This window comes from Rhinatrema bivittatum, chromosome 12 (assembly GCF_901001135.1).
Source record: "Rhinatrema bivittatum chromosome 12, aRhiBiv1.1, whole genome shotgun sequence".
In the NCBI taxonomy this organism is placed as follows: Eukaryota; Metazoa; Chordata; class Amphibia; order Gymnophiona; family Rhinatrematidae; genus Rhinatrema; species Rhinatrema bivittatum.
Genome location: NC_042626.1, coordinates 82,006,835 through 82,018,954, shown reverse-complemented (window position 1 = coordinate 82,018,954; position 12,120 = coordinate 82,006,835).

The window sequence follows — 12,120 nt, the reverse complement described above, 5'->3', positions numbered from 1 at the left end:
GGCCCTTGCCTCCGCTGGTACCGAGCTGCTCCTCTACCACCGCACCCTTGGAGCTCAATGACGCTGAGCTCACTGAAGCTGAGGATCCTCCATCCAAGCTTCTCAGGGTAGCGGGGTCCTCTGAGGGTAATGTTCTTTCCTGCTGCTCGCTTTTCGGTTCCTCCGAGTTCTCAGGGGATCCGTAAGGGGGCCTGGGCACTTTTGGCGTGCCAGGGCTGAGGGATGTTTCCTCTGCCTGAGGCGTCAGCGTCTGCTCAGCGTTGACTTCTCTCGCGGCTCCTCCTTCCGGCTTTGAAAGCATGGGCCCCGCTAGCATCGACTCGATCGTTGGTTGACGAAATCCAGAAACAGGCGTTGATGTGACAATTTCTCTGATTCTCGCCTTCCTTTTGGTATGAGGCATGTTTAATTTCGAATAATAAGGAAACAGCTCCAAAATTCGGCTCATATCAGGGAAAATCCAAGGACAGAGTCACTAGCGCATTTTCTGTGCAGCGGCCATCAGAATGAGGATTTCTAAGGAGTTACTGGTGTATAAGAAGGAGTTCTGGGTATATAATGAGTTCTATGAAGAAGGAATTATGGGTACATAATGTGTTCTGGGTATATAATGAGGATTTCTAAGGAGTTACAGGAATATAAGAGGGTGTTGTGGGTATATAACGAGGTGTTCTGGGTCTAATAAGGATTTCTAAGGATTTGTCTATAATGAATTCTGGGTGTATAATGAGGATTTCTAAGGCAGGTGTATAAGGGAATTCTGGGTATATAATGATGTGTTCTGAACGTATAATGAGGATTTCTAACGACTGACGTGTATAAGTTCTGGGTATTTAATGAGATGTTACGCATGTATAGTGAGGATTTCTAGGGAGATACAGGTGTATAAGGAGTATATAATCTGGGTGTATAGTGAGGATTTCTAAAGAGTTACGAGTGAGAATGAGCTTTGTATATATATTGAGGTGGTACTGCATAATGATTTCTAATAAAACAAATCGGGAGGCGGTCCCACGTAGCCAAGGCAAAAAACCAACAAGGGGACAACCTTATATCGTGGAAGGAATTTTATTAACGAGCCCGACTCCGGCCGAGTTTCACCAAACAAGGCTGCATCAGGGGCTCAAACCACAGTTGTTGATTATATGAAACTACATATCATATGTAGTAAAGATGGACGGCAAATCAAGACCTTGATTGTTCTCTCACTGATACACAATCTAGTAGGACAACCTAGGTACAGTGTTCACCCCGTCTTCAGTTTTAAAACATAAAGAAGCTCTTAAAACCGCAAAGATTTACCACAAGGCGTTACGGGAGTATAACAAAGAGTTCTGGGTATATAATGAGGTGCGGTAGTGTGTAAGGATATCTAAGGAATTATGGTTCTGGGTATATAATGAAGTGATGTATAATGAGGATTTCTAAGGAGTTACGGGTATATAAGAAGGAGTTCTGGGTATATAATGACGTGTTGGTGTATTTCTAATGACTGACGGGTGTAGAAGGAGGTCGGTATTTAATGAGGTGTTCTGGGTGTATAAGAAGGAGCTTTGGATATATAATGAGGTGGTGTTAATGCATAATGAGGATTTCTAAGGCATTACGGTATAACAAGGAGTTCTGGGTATATAATGAGGTTGTGTAGTGTATAATGAGGAATTACGGATGTATAAGAAGGAGTTCTGGGTGTATAATGAGGATTTCTAAGGCGTGACGGGTATATTAGTTCTGGGTATGTAATGAGGTGTTCTGGGTGTATAGTGAGGTTTCTTTTTTATCATTTAAGGTTTTTATTAACCAAAACAGAACATACAATGAATCACACATAGTCCAGGTAGTTACAAAACAAAACAAATGGAATATATCACAGTATCGGTACCCAAACACAAATCAGTTCCTTTACATGAACATACCCAGAAAACCAAGAAAGAAAACGATCAAGTGATTCACTCTACGATATCTGAGCCCAAATAAATTTTTCCAATCCTTACCCTCCCCCTCCACCTCCATTATAAGTAACAAACAACAAATGGAGAGATATGTGCAATGAAGCGGTTAACCAACAGATATCAGGATCCAGACCCCTGTTCATAAGCTCTATAGGTCATAGCGACTCGAGACTTGCATTCATACATTTGTCAGAGAAAAACATGAAGCCTGAGTAGTATAGTGAGGTTTCTAAGGAGTTACTGGTGTGAGTTCTGGGAATATAATGAGGTGTTCTTAGTGTGTAATGAGGATTTCTAAGAGGAGTATAAGAAGGAGATCTGGGTATATAATGAGGTGTTCTGGGTGTATAATGAAGATTTCTAAGGAGTTAGGGGAGTATAAAAAGAAGATCTGAGTATATAATGAGGTGGTTGTTATGGTTTTGACTGTAGTTGTGAACCCCGGGCCGAGGTGAGGGATGTCACAGCTCACAGGGAGGAGCCCCGTGGGCCTCACCGTCGATGGGCGTGGTCTCAGTGACGTAGGACACAGCTGTGAGAGAGACTTTATTAAGGGAAAAAAGAATATGCATAACCCAAGGCTTGGGTCAGCAAAAGTCCAAGGTAGAAAGGCCCTCCAAGGATCGGTTAGCCAGGACGCAGAAGAGCCCCTGAGGAGCGGGTACTCAGAGTGTCCGAATGCCACAAGGAGAATCTGGAACAGATGGTCCGAGTAGAGCGGATTTAACAACGAACGGATTCCTTGCTAACTCGTCTTAGCAATGGGTCAGTCAGTATAAGTACACTTGGCGGCTGACATCATCAGGAGGAGACGCCCCTGAGGTTCCCGCCATGACGTACACATAAGGAGGCCCTGTGCATGCATGCGTGCCTATGTGATGCCGGAAGCAAGATGGCGGTCGGCAGCACCCTCACCATCCCGGGGATGCTGGAGAGGTTGGCTTTCGTTGGCAGAGGCCGCCATTCTCCCAATGATTGACAGGGCAGGGGAAAAAGAGGTGAGCAAAAGAGGTCACAGCCATCTGCGACTGATGGGCGCAACAAAACTCCCCTTCTTAGGGCCCATCCCCGGGGGTTTCGGCTTCCTGGGATGAGCCAGATGAAATTGCCTGATTAGGTCTTTGTCAAGAATGTTACTTGCGGGTTCCAAGCTATTTTCTTCTGGTCCGAATCCTTCCCAGGAAATAAGATATTCCCATCGTCTCCCATGTTTTCGCACATCAAGGATGTCATCTACCTGGTAGGTTATGTCCTCCTCTGCTGAGAGGGGTTGTGGCTCAGGTGTCTTCTTCGAAAACTTACATAAGATGAATGGTTTCAGCAGGGAGATGTGGAAGGCATTGTGGATTTTTAGAGATGCTGGTAGCTGCAAGCCGTATGTGACTGGACCCAAGCATCGTAGTATAGGAAATGGTCCTATATACCGAGGTGCAAATTGAACTGAAGGCAATTTGAGATGTATGAAACGGGTTCTTAGCTATACCTTATCCCCGGGTTGCAGTTCAGGAGTGGTAGGGAAAAAAGAGGTGAGCAAGAGAGGTTGCAGCCGTCTGCGACCGACAGGCGCAACAGTGATGTTGTATAAAGAGGATTTCTAAGGAGTTACGGTTGCATAAGAACAGTTTTTGGGTATATAATGAGTTCTGGGTGTATAATGAGCATTTCTGAGGAGTTACAGGAGTATAAGAAGGAGTTCTGGGTATATAATGAGGTGTTCTTAGTGTATAATGAGGATTTCTAAGGAGTTATGGGTGTACAAGTGTTGCGCCCGTCAGTCGCAGACGGCTGCAACCTCTCTTGCTCACCTCTTTTTTCCCTGCTGTTGCATTCATGCCTGCTCTTGCCCTCGCTCCACCCTCTCTATTTCTGAGGCGACTCCCTTCGGGTCTGATGTACAGTTGCTGCCGCGGCTTCTCCTCGCCGTTTCTTCCCGGAGTCCCCGGGCTGGCCTGACGCTGCGGATCCGCTATGTTCCTGATGAAGTAGGGCGCACGCTTGTGCGCGCGCTCCAAAGTTTGTACCAGCAAGGGTACGTCCCCTTGGGGGCGTCCCCCCGTAGTGATGTCATCTGCTTCCAACATAAAAGGTCTTTGCTTACGCTTACGAGTTAGCAAGGGATTGATTGCGGGGATCATCTCAACCCACTTCATTCTCCGCTGCTCTGCCTCCTTGAACTTACCAGGGGTACCCGCTCCTCGCGGGCCCCGCTCTCTCCTCTTGTTTTCAGATTGCTGAGACGGGATCCAGTACTCACTCCTCGAGGGCCTACGGCCCTGAGCGCTCAGAAGACTCCCTATTGCCTGGAAGTGATCACAGACATGAACATTGTGAGTTTCTATTTCAGTTTGCATATAGGAACCGGTACTCGCTCCTCAAGGGCCCATGTTCCTAGAACTCTGAAGATTCTCTTCTATCTAAGATGCTATCGCAGGTAAGGAGATCGTGAGTTATTACAGACTGCAGATAGAAACCGGTACTCGCTCCTCGAGGGCCAATGTTCCTAAAACCCTCCAAAGACTCTCTTCTATTTCAGAAGTTAATTCATATACAAATCTTGTGAATTCTTATTTCAGTTTGCATATAGGAACCAGCACTCGCCTAGAGGCTCCTGTTCCTGAATATACTAACTATTCTCTATTGCCTAGAAACCATTACAGAGATAGATAAATGTGAGTCACCATCGCTCTCTCAGAGCTGTCCCTGGAACCAGGTACTCGCTCCTCAAGGGCTTAACTCTCTTCAGTTACTGAGCCTTCTTATTAATCTATGTGAGTGTATCATCTACTTCTGGTTATGTATCCAGCATACCCTGTCTACTCGCTATCTATGAGTCTCTCTCTACAGCTCAGCAAAACTCGGAGATAGCAGTTCCAGGATCTGAAGGACTTCAGTCCTGCCAGGCACATCAGCTCACTACTGCCACCTCTGGTGGTTCTACTACCTGTCAAATAAAGAACTATCTGTGTCTGTCTCCATACTCCAGCCTAGTCGGTGGTCCCTCTCATGACGTCCTCCTGGGGGCGCTGTCATCTGCCATCGGCCTGAGGATTCACCATTCTACATTAGAGTGCTCATCTCTCACTCTTCAAGAGCTGAGTACAACATACTGCTACCTTGCAGTCTACTCTCAACTGTTGCTGTCCTCTCCCCTCTGGGGAGCAACTCCATAACAGCTCCTACAACAGATTGCTACTCTGCAGTCCTAACCTATAACAGATTGCTAACCCTAGCGGAGTCGTTAACAGATTGCTAGCTCCTCTCCTCTGGGGGAGCAAAGCTCAACAGGATTGCTAGCTCCTTCCCTTGGGAGGACCATACCCTAACAGACTGCCAACTCCTAGCAGAATCTCTAACAGATTTCTAACTCCGCCCTCCTGGCGGGGTGATCGACAACAGATTGCTAACTCCTGTCTTCTTGAGGAGTAAAGCGTAACAGATTGCTAGCTCCGCCCTCCTGGCGGGGTGATCGCTAACACCTGCACCGTCAAACATTGGGAGAATGGTGGCCTCCACCAACCAACACCAACCTCTCCGGCATCCCTGGGATCCCTGGGATGGCGCGCGCAGGGCCTCCTTATATATACATCATGGCGGGAACCTCGGGGGCGTCCCCTCCCGATGACATCAGCCGCCAAGTGTACTTATTCTTTAACAAAGAATCCATTCGTTGTTAAATCCGCTCTAGTCGGACCATCTGTTCCAGATTCTCCTCGTTGCATTTGGATGCTCTGAGTCCCGCTCCTCGGGGGCTCTCCCACGTCCTGGCTCCTCAGAGGGCCTTTCTACCTTGGACTTTTGTTGACCCAATCCTTGGGTATCTCTGCTGGAACTTCCTTGTGTGAGTACCTTCTCCATCTTCTTCAACTTTGCTGAAGTCTCCGCAGCGTACCCCGTTCTTCGGGCCACTACCGCTCTTCAATATCTCTAATCTACTCACCCTGTGCCTCAGGGTATTGCTCCACCAACGCAAGACCTATGGCTTGGTTGCTTAATCACAGACCTCTGCCTCCATGAACCCTATAGTACAGATTCCTCGGCATACCCAGCACTGTGGGCCACTACTGGATCTGCACTCAGAGGCATCTTCATCAGCTTGCAGGAATCTCCTGGTGTACCCCGCACTGCGAGCCACTACCGGATCTTCTCATCGTCAATACCATCTTGTCTACCTTTGCTTAAGAACTGTGTTTGTTGCATTTCCTGCTCCTCGGGTTATGCATATTTTTTTTTGCCTTAATAAAGTCTCTCTCACAGCTGTGTCCTATGTCGCTGAGACCACGCCCACCGATGGTGAGGCCCACAGAGCTCCTCCCTGTGGGTGGTGACATCCCTCACCTTGGCCCGGGGTTCACAACTACAGTCAAAACAATAACAGATTGCTAACTCCATGGACCCAGCTCAGTTCTCAGCCTTCCAGGCCATCCCTGGCCTGGCCCAACGTCTTAACAAACAACAAAGGACATTAGAGACTTTGGCTAATGCCTTTAATCAGCTGACCTCGCAGCTGAGCTCTACAGGAACGCCTGCCAAGGCCCACTCCTCTCCTAGGATGACGTCTGTATGTCTCTCCGTACCCTTGCCAGCGCCTACACGCTTTACAGGTGATCCCCTGTTATGCAGGGGCTTTTTCAACCAGTGCTGCATGCACTATTCACTTCAACCTACCTATTTCCCAGACGTAGTCTCCAAAACTACAAACATTCTATCTCTGCTAGATGGAAAAGCCCTGGCCTGGGCTTCAGCTCTCTGGGAACTTAATAATCCTATACTCCTGGACCTGACAGGATTTCTTACACTCTTTTGTTCAGTATTTGACAATCCCGCCCACGAGACTGTCGCTGGATCTGTGCTCCTGCACTTACTGCAAGGTACCAAACCTTTGACTGACTATGTTATTGAGTTTAAAACCTTGTCCTCGGAACTGCATTGGGACCTGAGTTGCCTACGGGTCATCTTCTTGGAGGGTCTCAATCCTCGCATTAAAGATGAACTAGCGGCACGTGAACTCCCAGATACCTTGGACTCTCTGATTGATCTCGTGGGACAAATTGATCGCCGTCTGTACGAACGTTCTCAAGAGATAAAGAGTTCTAGGAATATGCCTTCGGGAGTTTCTTGCCCTCGTCAAATACCAGTTACTCGGACCACTCCTACACCCAATTTCGAGGAAGAGGAGCCAATGCAGCTTGGACAGAGCCACCTTACATCGAAAGAGAGACGCTATCAAAAGAGATTTGGCCTCTGCATGTACTGCGGACAACCAGGCCACGCGTTAACTTCCTGCCCTATCTGTCCAGGAAACTTGCAGACCTAGGATCTGCAGGAGGACTCTTCCTAGGTCTAACTTCTCCATCTCCTCTACTGACACTTCCAGTTTCTATAATTTCAGATGCCCTTGAGTTCCACACGCTAGCCCTCGTAGATTCCGGGGCCAGTGGGAACTTCATACTCCGCCAACTCATAGAGCACCTACGAATCCCTACAGTTCGGACACCCACGCCATTACTACTGTCATCTATTCACGGCGAGCCTTTACCTGGTGAGGTCACTTTCACTACTCATAGAAACATAGAAACATAGAAATGACGGCAGAAGAAGACCAATCGGCCCATCCAGTCTGCCCTGCAAGCTTCACACTTCTTTCCTTTCATACTTATCTGTTTCTCTTGGCTCTTAGCAACCCTTGGTTCTATTTCCCTTTCACCCCCACCATTATTGCAGAGAGCAGTGATGGAGCTGCATCCAAGTGAAACAACAAGCAAGCTACACCCATACCCATGTGTTTAACCAGACTATATTATTCAGCCCTTATTGGTTGTTTTTCTTCTCCCGTGCCGTTGAAGCAGAGAGCTATGCTGGATATGAGTGAAGTATTAGATTTTCTTCTCCCCTGCCGTTGAAGCAGAGAGCTATGCTGGATATGCGTGAAGTATTAGTTTTTCTTCTCCCCTGCTGTTGAAGCAGAGAGCTATGCTGGATATGAGTGAAGTATTAGATTTTCTTCTCCCTTGTCGTTGAAGCAGAGAGCTATGCTGGATATACATTTAAAGTGAAGTATGCATTGAAAGCCACATTAACTATCAACAAATATTGAATAAGCCTAATTATTGGTAATACCTATAGCCTATGAACTCTCTGTTAATTTTACTCAGCTCTGTTAATTTTACTCTGTTAATTTTACTCAGCTGCTTTGCCTCCGGACGGGGTCTTCTGCATTCTGAGACCATTACATTTCTAGTCCTGGATAAAGCTATATATCCAGTGGTACTCGGAATACCATGGCTTCAAGTCCACTTGCCCCAATTCGATTGGAGCACCCTGGAACTTTCTCAATGGGGAAAAGCCTGCCATGGAAGATACCTCGAGGCAGTGACTCCCATGCCTTGCCTAACTACTACCACCTCTCTTCCAGGCCTGCCTTCACAGTACCAGTCCTACCAGGACATGTTTTCTAAACAAGCGGAGGATACCTTGCCACCTCACCAATCATTTGACTGCGCCATCAACTTAGTGCCGGGTTCCGAACCGCCTAAAAGAAGGGTATACCCCCTATCTTTATCCGAGACAAAGGCTATGTCTGCTTACATCCAGGAGAACTTGGAAAAGGGGTTTATACGGCCTTCAAAGTCTCCGGCTGGAGCCAAATTCTTTTTCGTGGGCAAGAAGGACGGATCCCTTTGCCCATGTATAGACTACCGTGGATTAAACGAGATCACCATGAAGGACTGCTACCTGCTGCCATTAATCTCCAAACTTTTTGATCGGCTCCAGGGAGCCAGAATATTTACAAAGCTGGATCTCAGAGGAGCATATAATCTTTTCGCATACGCCAGGGCGACGAATGGAAAACAGCATTCAATACCCGTGACGGTCATTTTGAATACTTGGTTATGCCTTTTGGCCTTTGTAACGCCCAGCAGTATTCCAAAACATGATGAATGAAATTTTCAGAGACATGTTGTATGACTGTGTAGTAGTATATTTGGACAATATACTAGTCTTTTCTCAGGATCTCCAGACTCACCATTTGGACGTTTCCAAGGTTCTTCAAAGACTCAGAGATAACCATTTATACGCCAAACTAGAAAAGTGTGCCTTCCACCAGGAGTCTGTTCCATTTTTAGGATATGTTGTGTCCAGCCAGGGGTTCCAGATGGACCCGCAGAAAACTAAGGACATTCGAGGAAGTGACGTCACCGGGGTTGATGGAAGCCTGAATTGGTGCTCCTCTCTCTGCTGAGTAAACATCCACCTTCATTGCACTACAGAACCGAAAATTTCCCCAGCAACGCACAAATTCTGCTCTACTATCAGTCTCCCATGACGGCGAAATGCAAATTGCACGATTTTCGTCAATTTTCCTACCAAAAATCTGCTTCGCTGCGAGGGGAGCCAGAGGCTAAAATGGCGGACATGGCCAAGGAAGATGATCGCGAACTTGGGTGTGGCATGGCGTTGGAGGAAGCTGACTCTGGCGAGCGTACACCAACTAGAGCAGAATTTCGTGAATGGTTTTGCGAACTGAGGCTTGACACTAAAAACCACAAAAAGGACATTATGTCGGCCATTCAGGAAGTGAAAGACAAGATGGCGGATATTGGGCGCCGTCTAGATGAAACGGAGACGCGAATTGAAACACAGGCAGAGGACATTAAAATATTAGATAACGATATGAAAGGCATGCGGCAAACTTGCGAAACCTTGGAACTGAAATTAGAAGACCTTGAGAACCGGACTCGACGGAACAATCTCAGGTTCCGAGGAGTACCGGACTCAGAAGACAATCAAAACTGCACTGAAATAGTGCAGCAGATCTGTTCCAGCATACAACAAGGCGAGGTCACCGCGGAGGCGGGAGAAGCTCGTATGGTGAAAATTGACCGGGCTCACAGGGTGCTGGGGAGACGGCAATTCAACCAGCCAAGAGATATTATAGTGTGCTTTCACAACTACACTGACAAGGAAAAGATATATAACATCACACGCCAAAAGACTTCACTACAATGGCAGGACCATACCATCACGGTTTATGCAGATCTGGCAGCGATTACCCTTCGTAAGAGACAAGAATTTCGAGAGGTCACTGCTCTGCTTCGTCATGCAGAGATGAGATATCGCTGGTTATATCCTTTTGGGCTCCAGTTTTCGAAACAAGGGGTGTCCTATAAAATAAATTCTCTGGAAGAAGCGGCGAAAATCTTGAGAGACGCTGGCTTTTTGGATCAGGATGTCAAAGAGTCCACACTGGCCCCTGTTGTCTGCAGACCTGAACGTCCGAGATGGCAAAGAGCAGGAAAAAGGGGAAACCGGCTCCAGAGGAATTCTCCGAGCCCACCTTCTTCAGCGGTTGTTACATGAACGAGGGGGGTGTTATTTTGCTTTCAATAATTCCAGGTTTGATTCACCATGTCAGCCATGTGTGATTCCAGCGGCCAAGTGGTTTATTGGCCGCTGGAATGTTGCTGGAATGTTGCTTCATTTGATGGTTCTGTTTAGAATGTTTGTTACAGTTATTGAGATGTTTGTTCGGTGGAGGAGGAGGGCATGATTCCCTCTTGACATTCCTCCTGTGATTTCTGACAGCCCTCCCTTCGGGGACGGCTGTGTTATAGGGCAAAGGGGGAGGGGATGGGGAAGGGTGGGTGGGGAGGGGAGATCTCGCTTTTATAAGGGCTCTCGGCGGATAGGTACTATAGTGTGTCAGTTGTATGCAAGTTCTCTATATTATACTGTGTGCCAGCGATTTATGTTTTTATTATGGGCATATAACACACTCCTAACACGATGGAGCAAATGTCTTACCAGGCGACTACAAGTCCACGCAGCTATTGTCTCTAAGGTTATCATGTTCAATTCCAATGGCTTCTTATAAAATACTGTCCTTTAATGTTAAAGGTTTGAATACACCCCGGAAAAGAAGATTGTTTTATAACGAATTAAAGCATCAAATTAAAAAAGAGGGAGTTTTTTTAACAAGACACTTAACAGGTGACTTGTGGATCATAGAAGGTGATCAGGCCAGCTCTAGTCAGTCTGCTTGAAAGAGAGAGGAGAGACTACAGTCCAACTTACTTGGCAAAGCTAAGATTTCTTTAAATTAAGCCTTTTTACATAGCTTTAATTTTGCTATTCTGTCTACTGTTATTCTTAGGTGCCTATTTCTCCAGATATTGTTATAAGTGATTTAAATTGTTTTGTGTTGCCTGTTCCAAAAGCAATCATAACATATACCAAAAAAAGAAAAAAAAAAGAGGGAGTTTTTAACAAGACACTTAACAGGTGACTTGTGGATCATAGAAGGTGATCAGGCCAGCTCTAGTCAGTCTGCTTGAAAGAGAGAGGAGAGACTACAGTCCAACTTACCTGGCAAAGCTAAGATTTCTTTAAATTAAGCCTTTTTACATAGCTTTAATTTTGCTATTCTGTCTACTGTTATTCTTAGGTGCCTATTTCTCCAGATATTGTTATAAGTGATTTAAATTGTTTTGTGTTGCCTGTTCCAAAAGCAATCATAACATATACCAAAAAAAGAAAAAAAAAAAGAGGGAGTTTTTAACAAGACACTTAACAGGTGACTTGTGGATCATAGAAGGTGATCAGGCCAGCTCTAGTCAGTCTGCTTGAAAGAGAGAGGAGAGACTACAGTCCAACTTACCTGGCAAAGCTAAGATTTCTTTAAATTAAGCCTTTTTACATAGCTTTAATTTTGCTATTCTGTCTGCTTCCCTCCCACCCTACCCCTGTACCCACCCACCCCTAGGTTGGTTGTTCTAATATAGTCTACCTAAATACAATTGGCAACAGGATAAATTGGTAATTTAGTTGTTCCTTAGGTGTTATCCATCAGATAAATTTATCAAAATGAGGACTATCCAATGTAACCATTGTGGAGCATTTATTGTCAGGGAAGTCATCTGGAAACTTAGGGCTTGCCCAATTTGTGCACAACTCTCTTCCTTGAAAAAGGAGCTGACTGAGATTAAAGATCAATTAGCTTCAATTAAAAGTAATACACCCACATTTCATTACTCAGAAAATAATTCCCCAATATCACAGAAAAGCCAGGAGTCAAGAAAAGGAGATTCAGTAGGCTCAGGTAGGTCCCACAGTCACCCATTCTTGACAGATGGGCAGCCAACAGGTATACCCCCCAACTCAAACAGGTCAT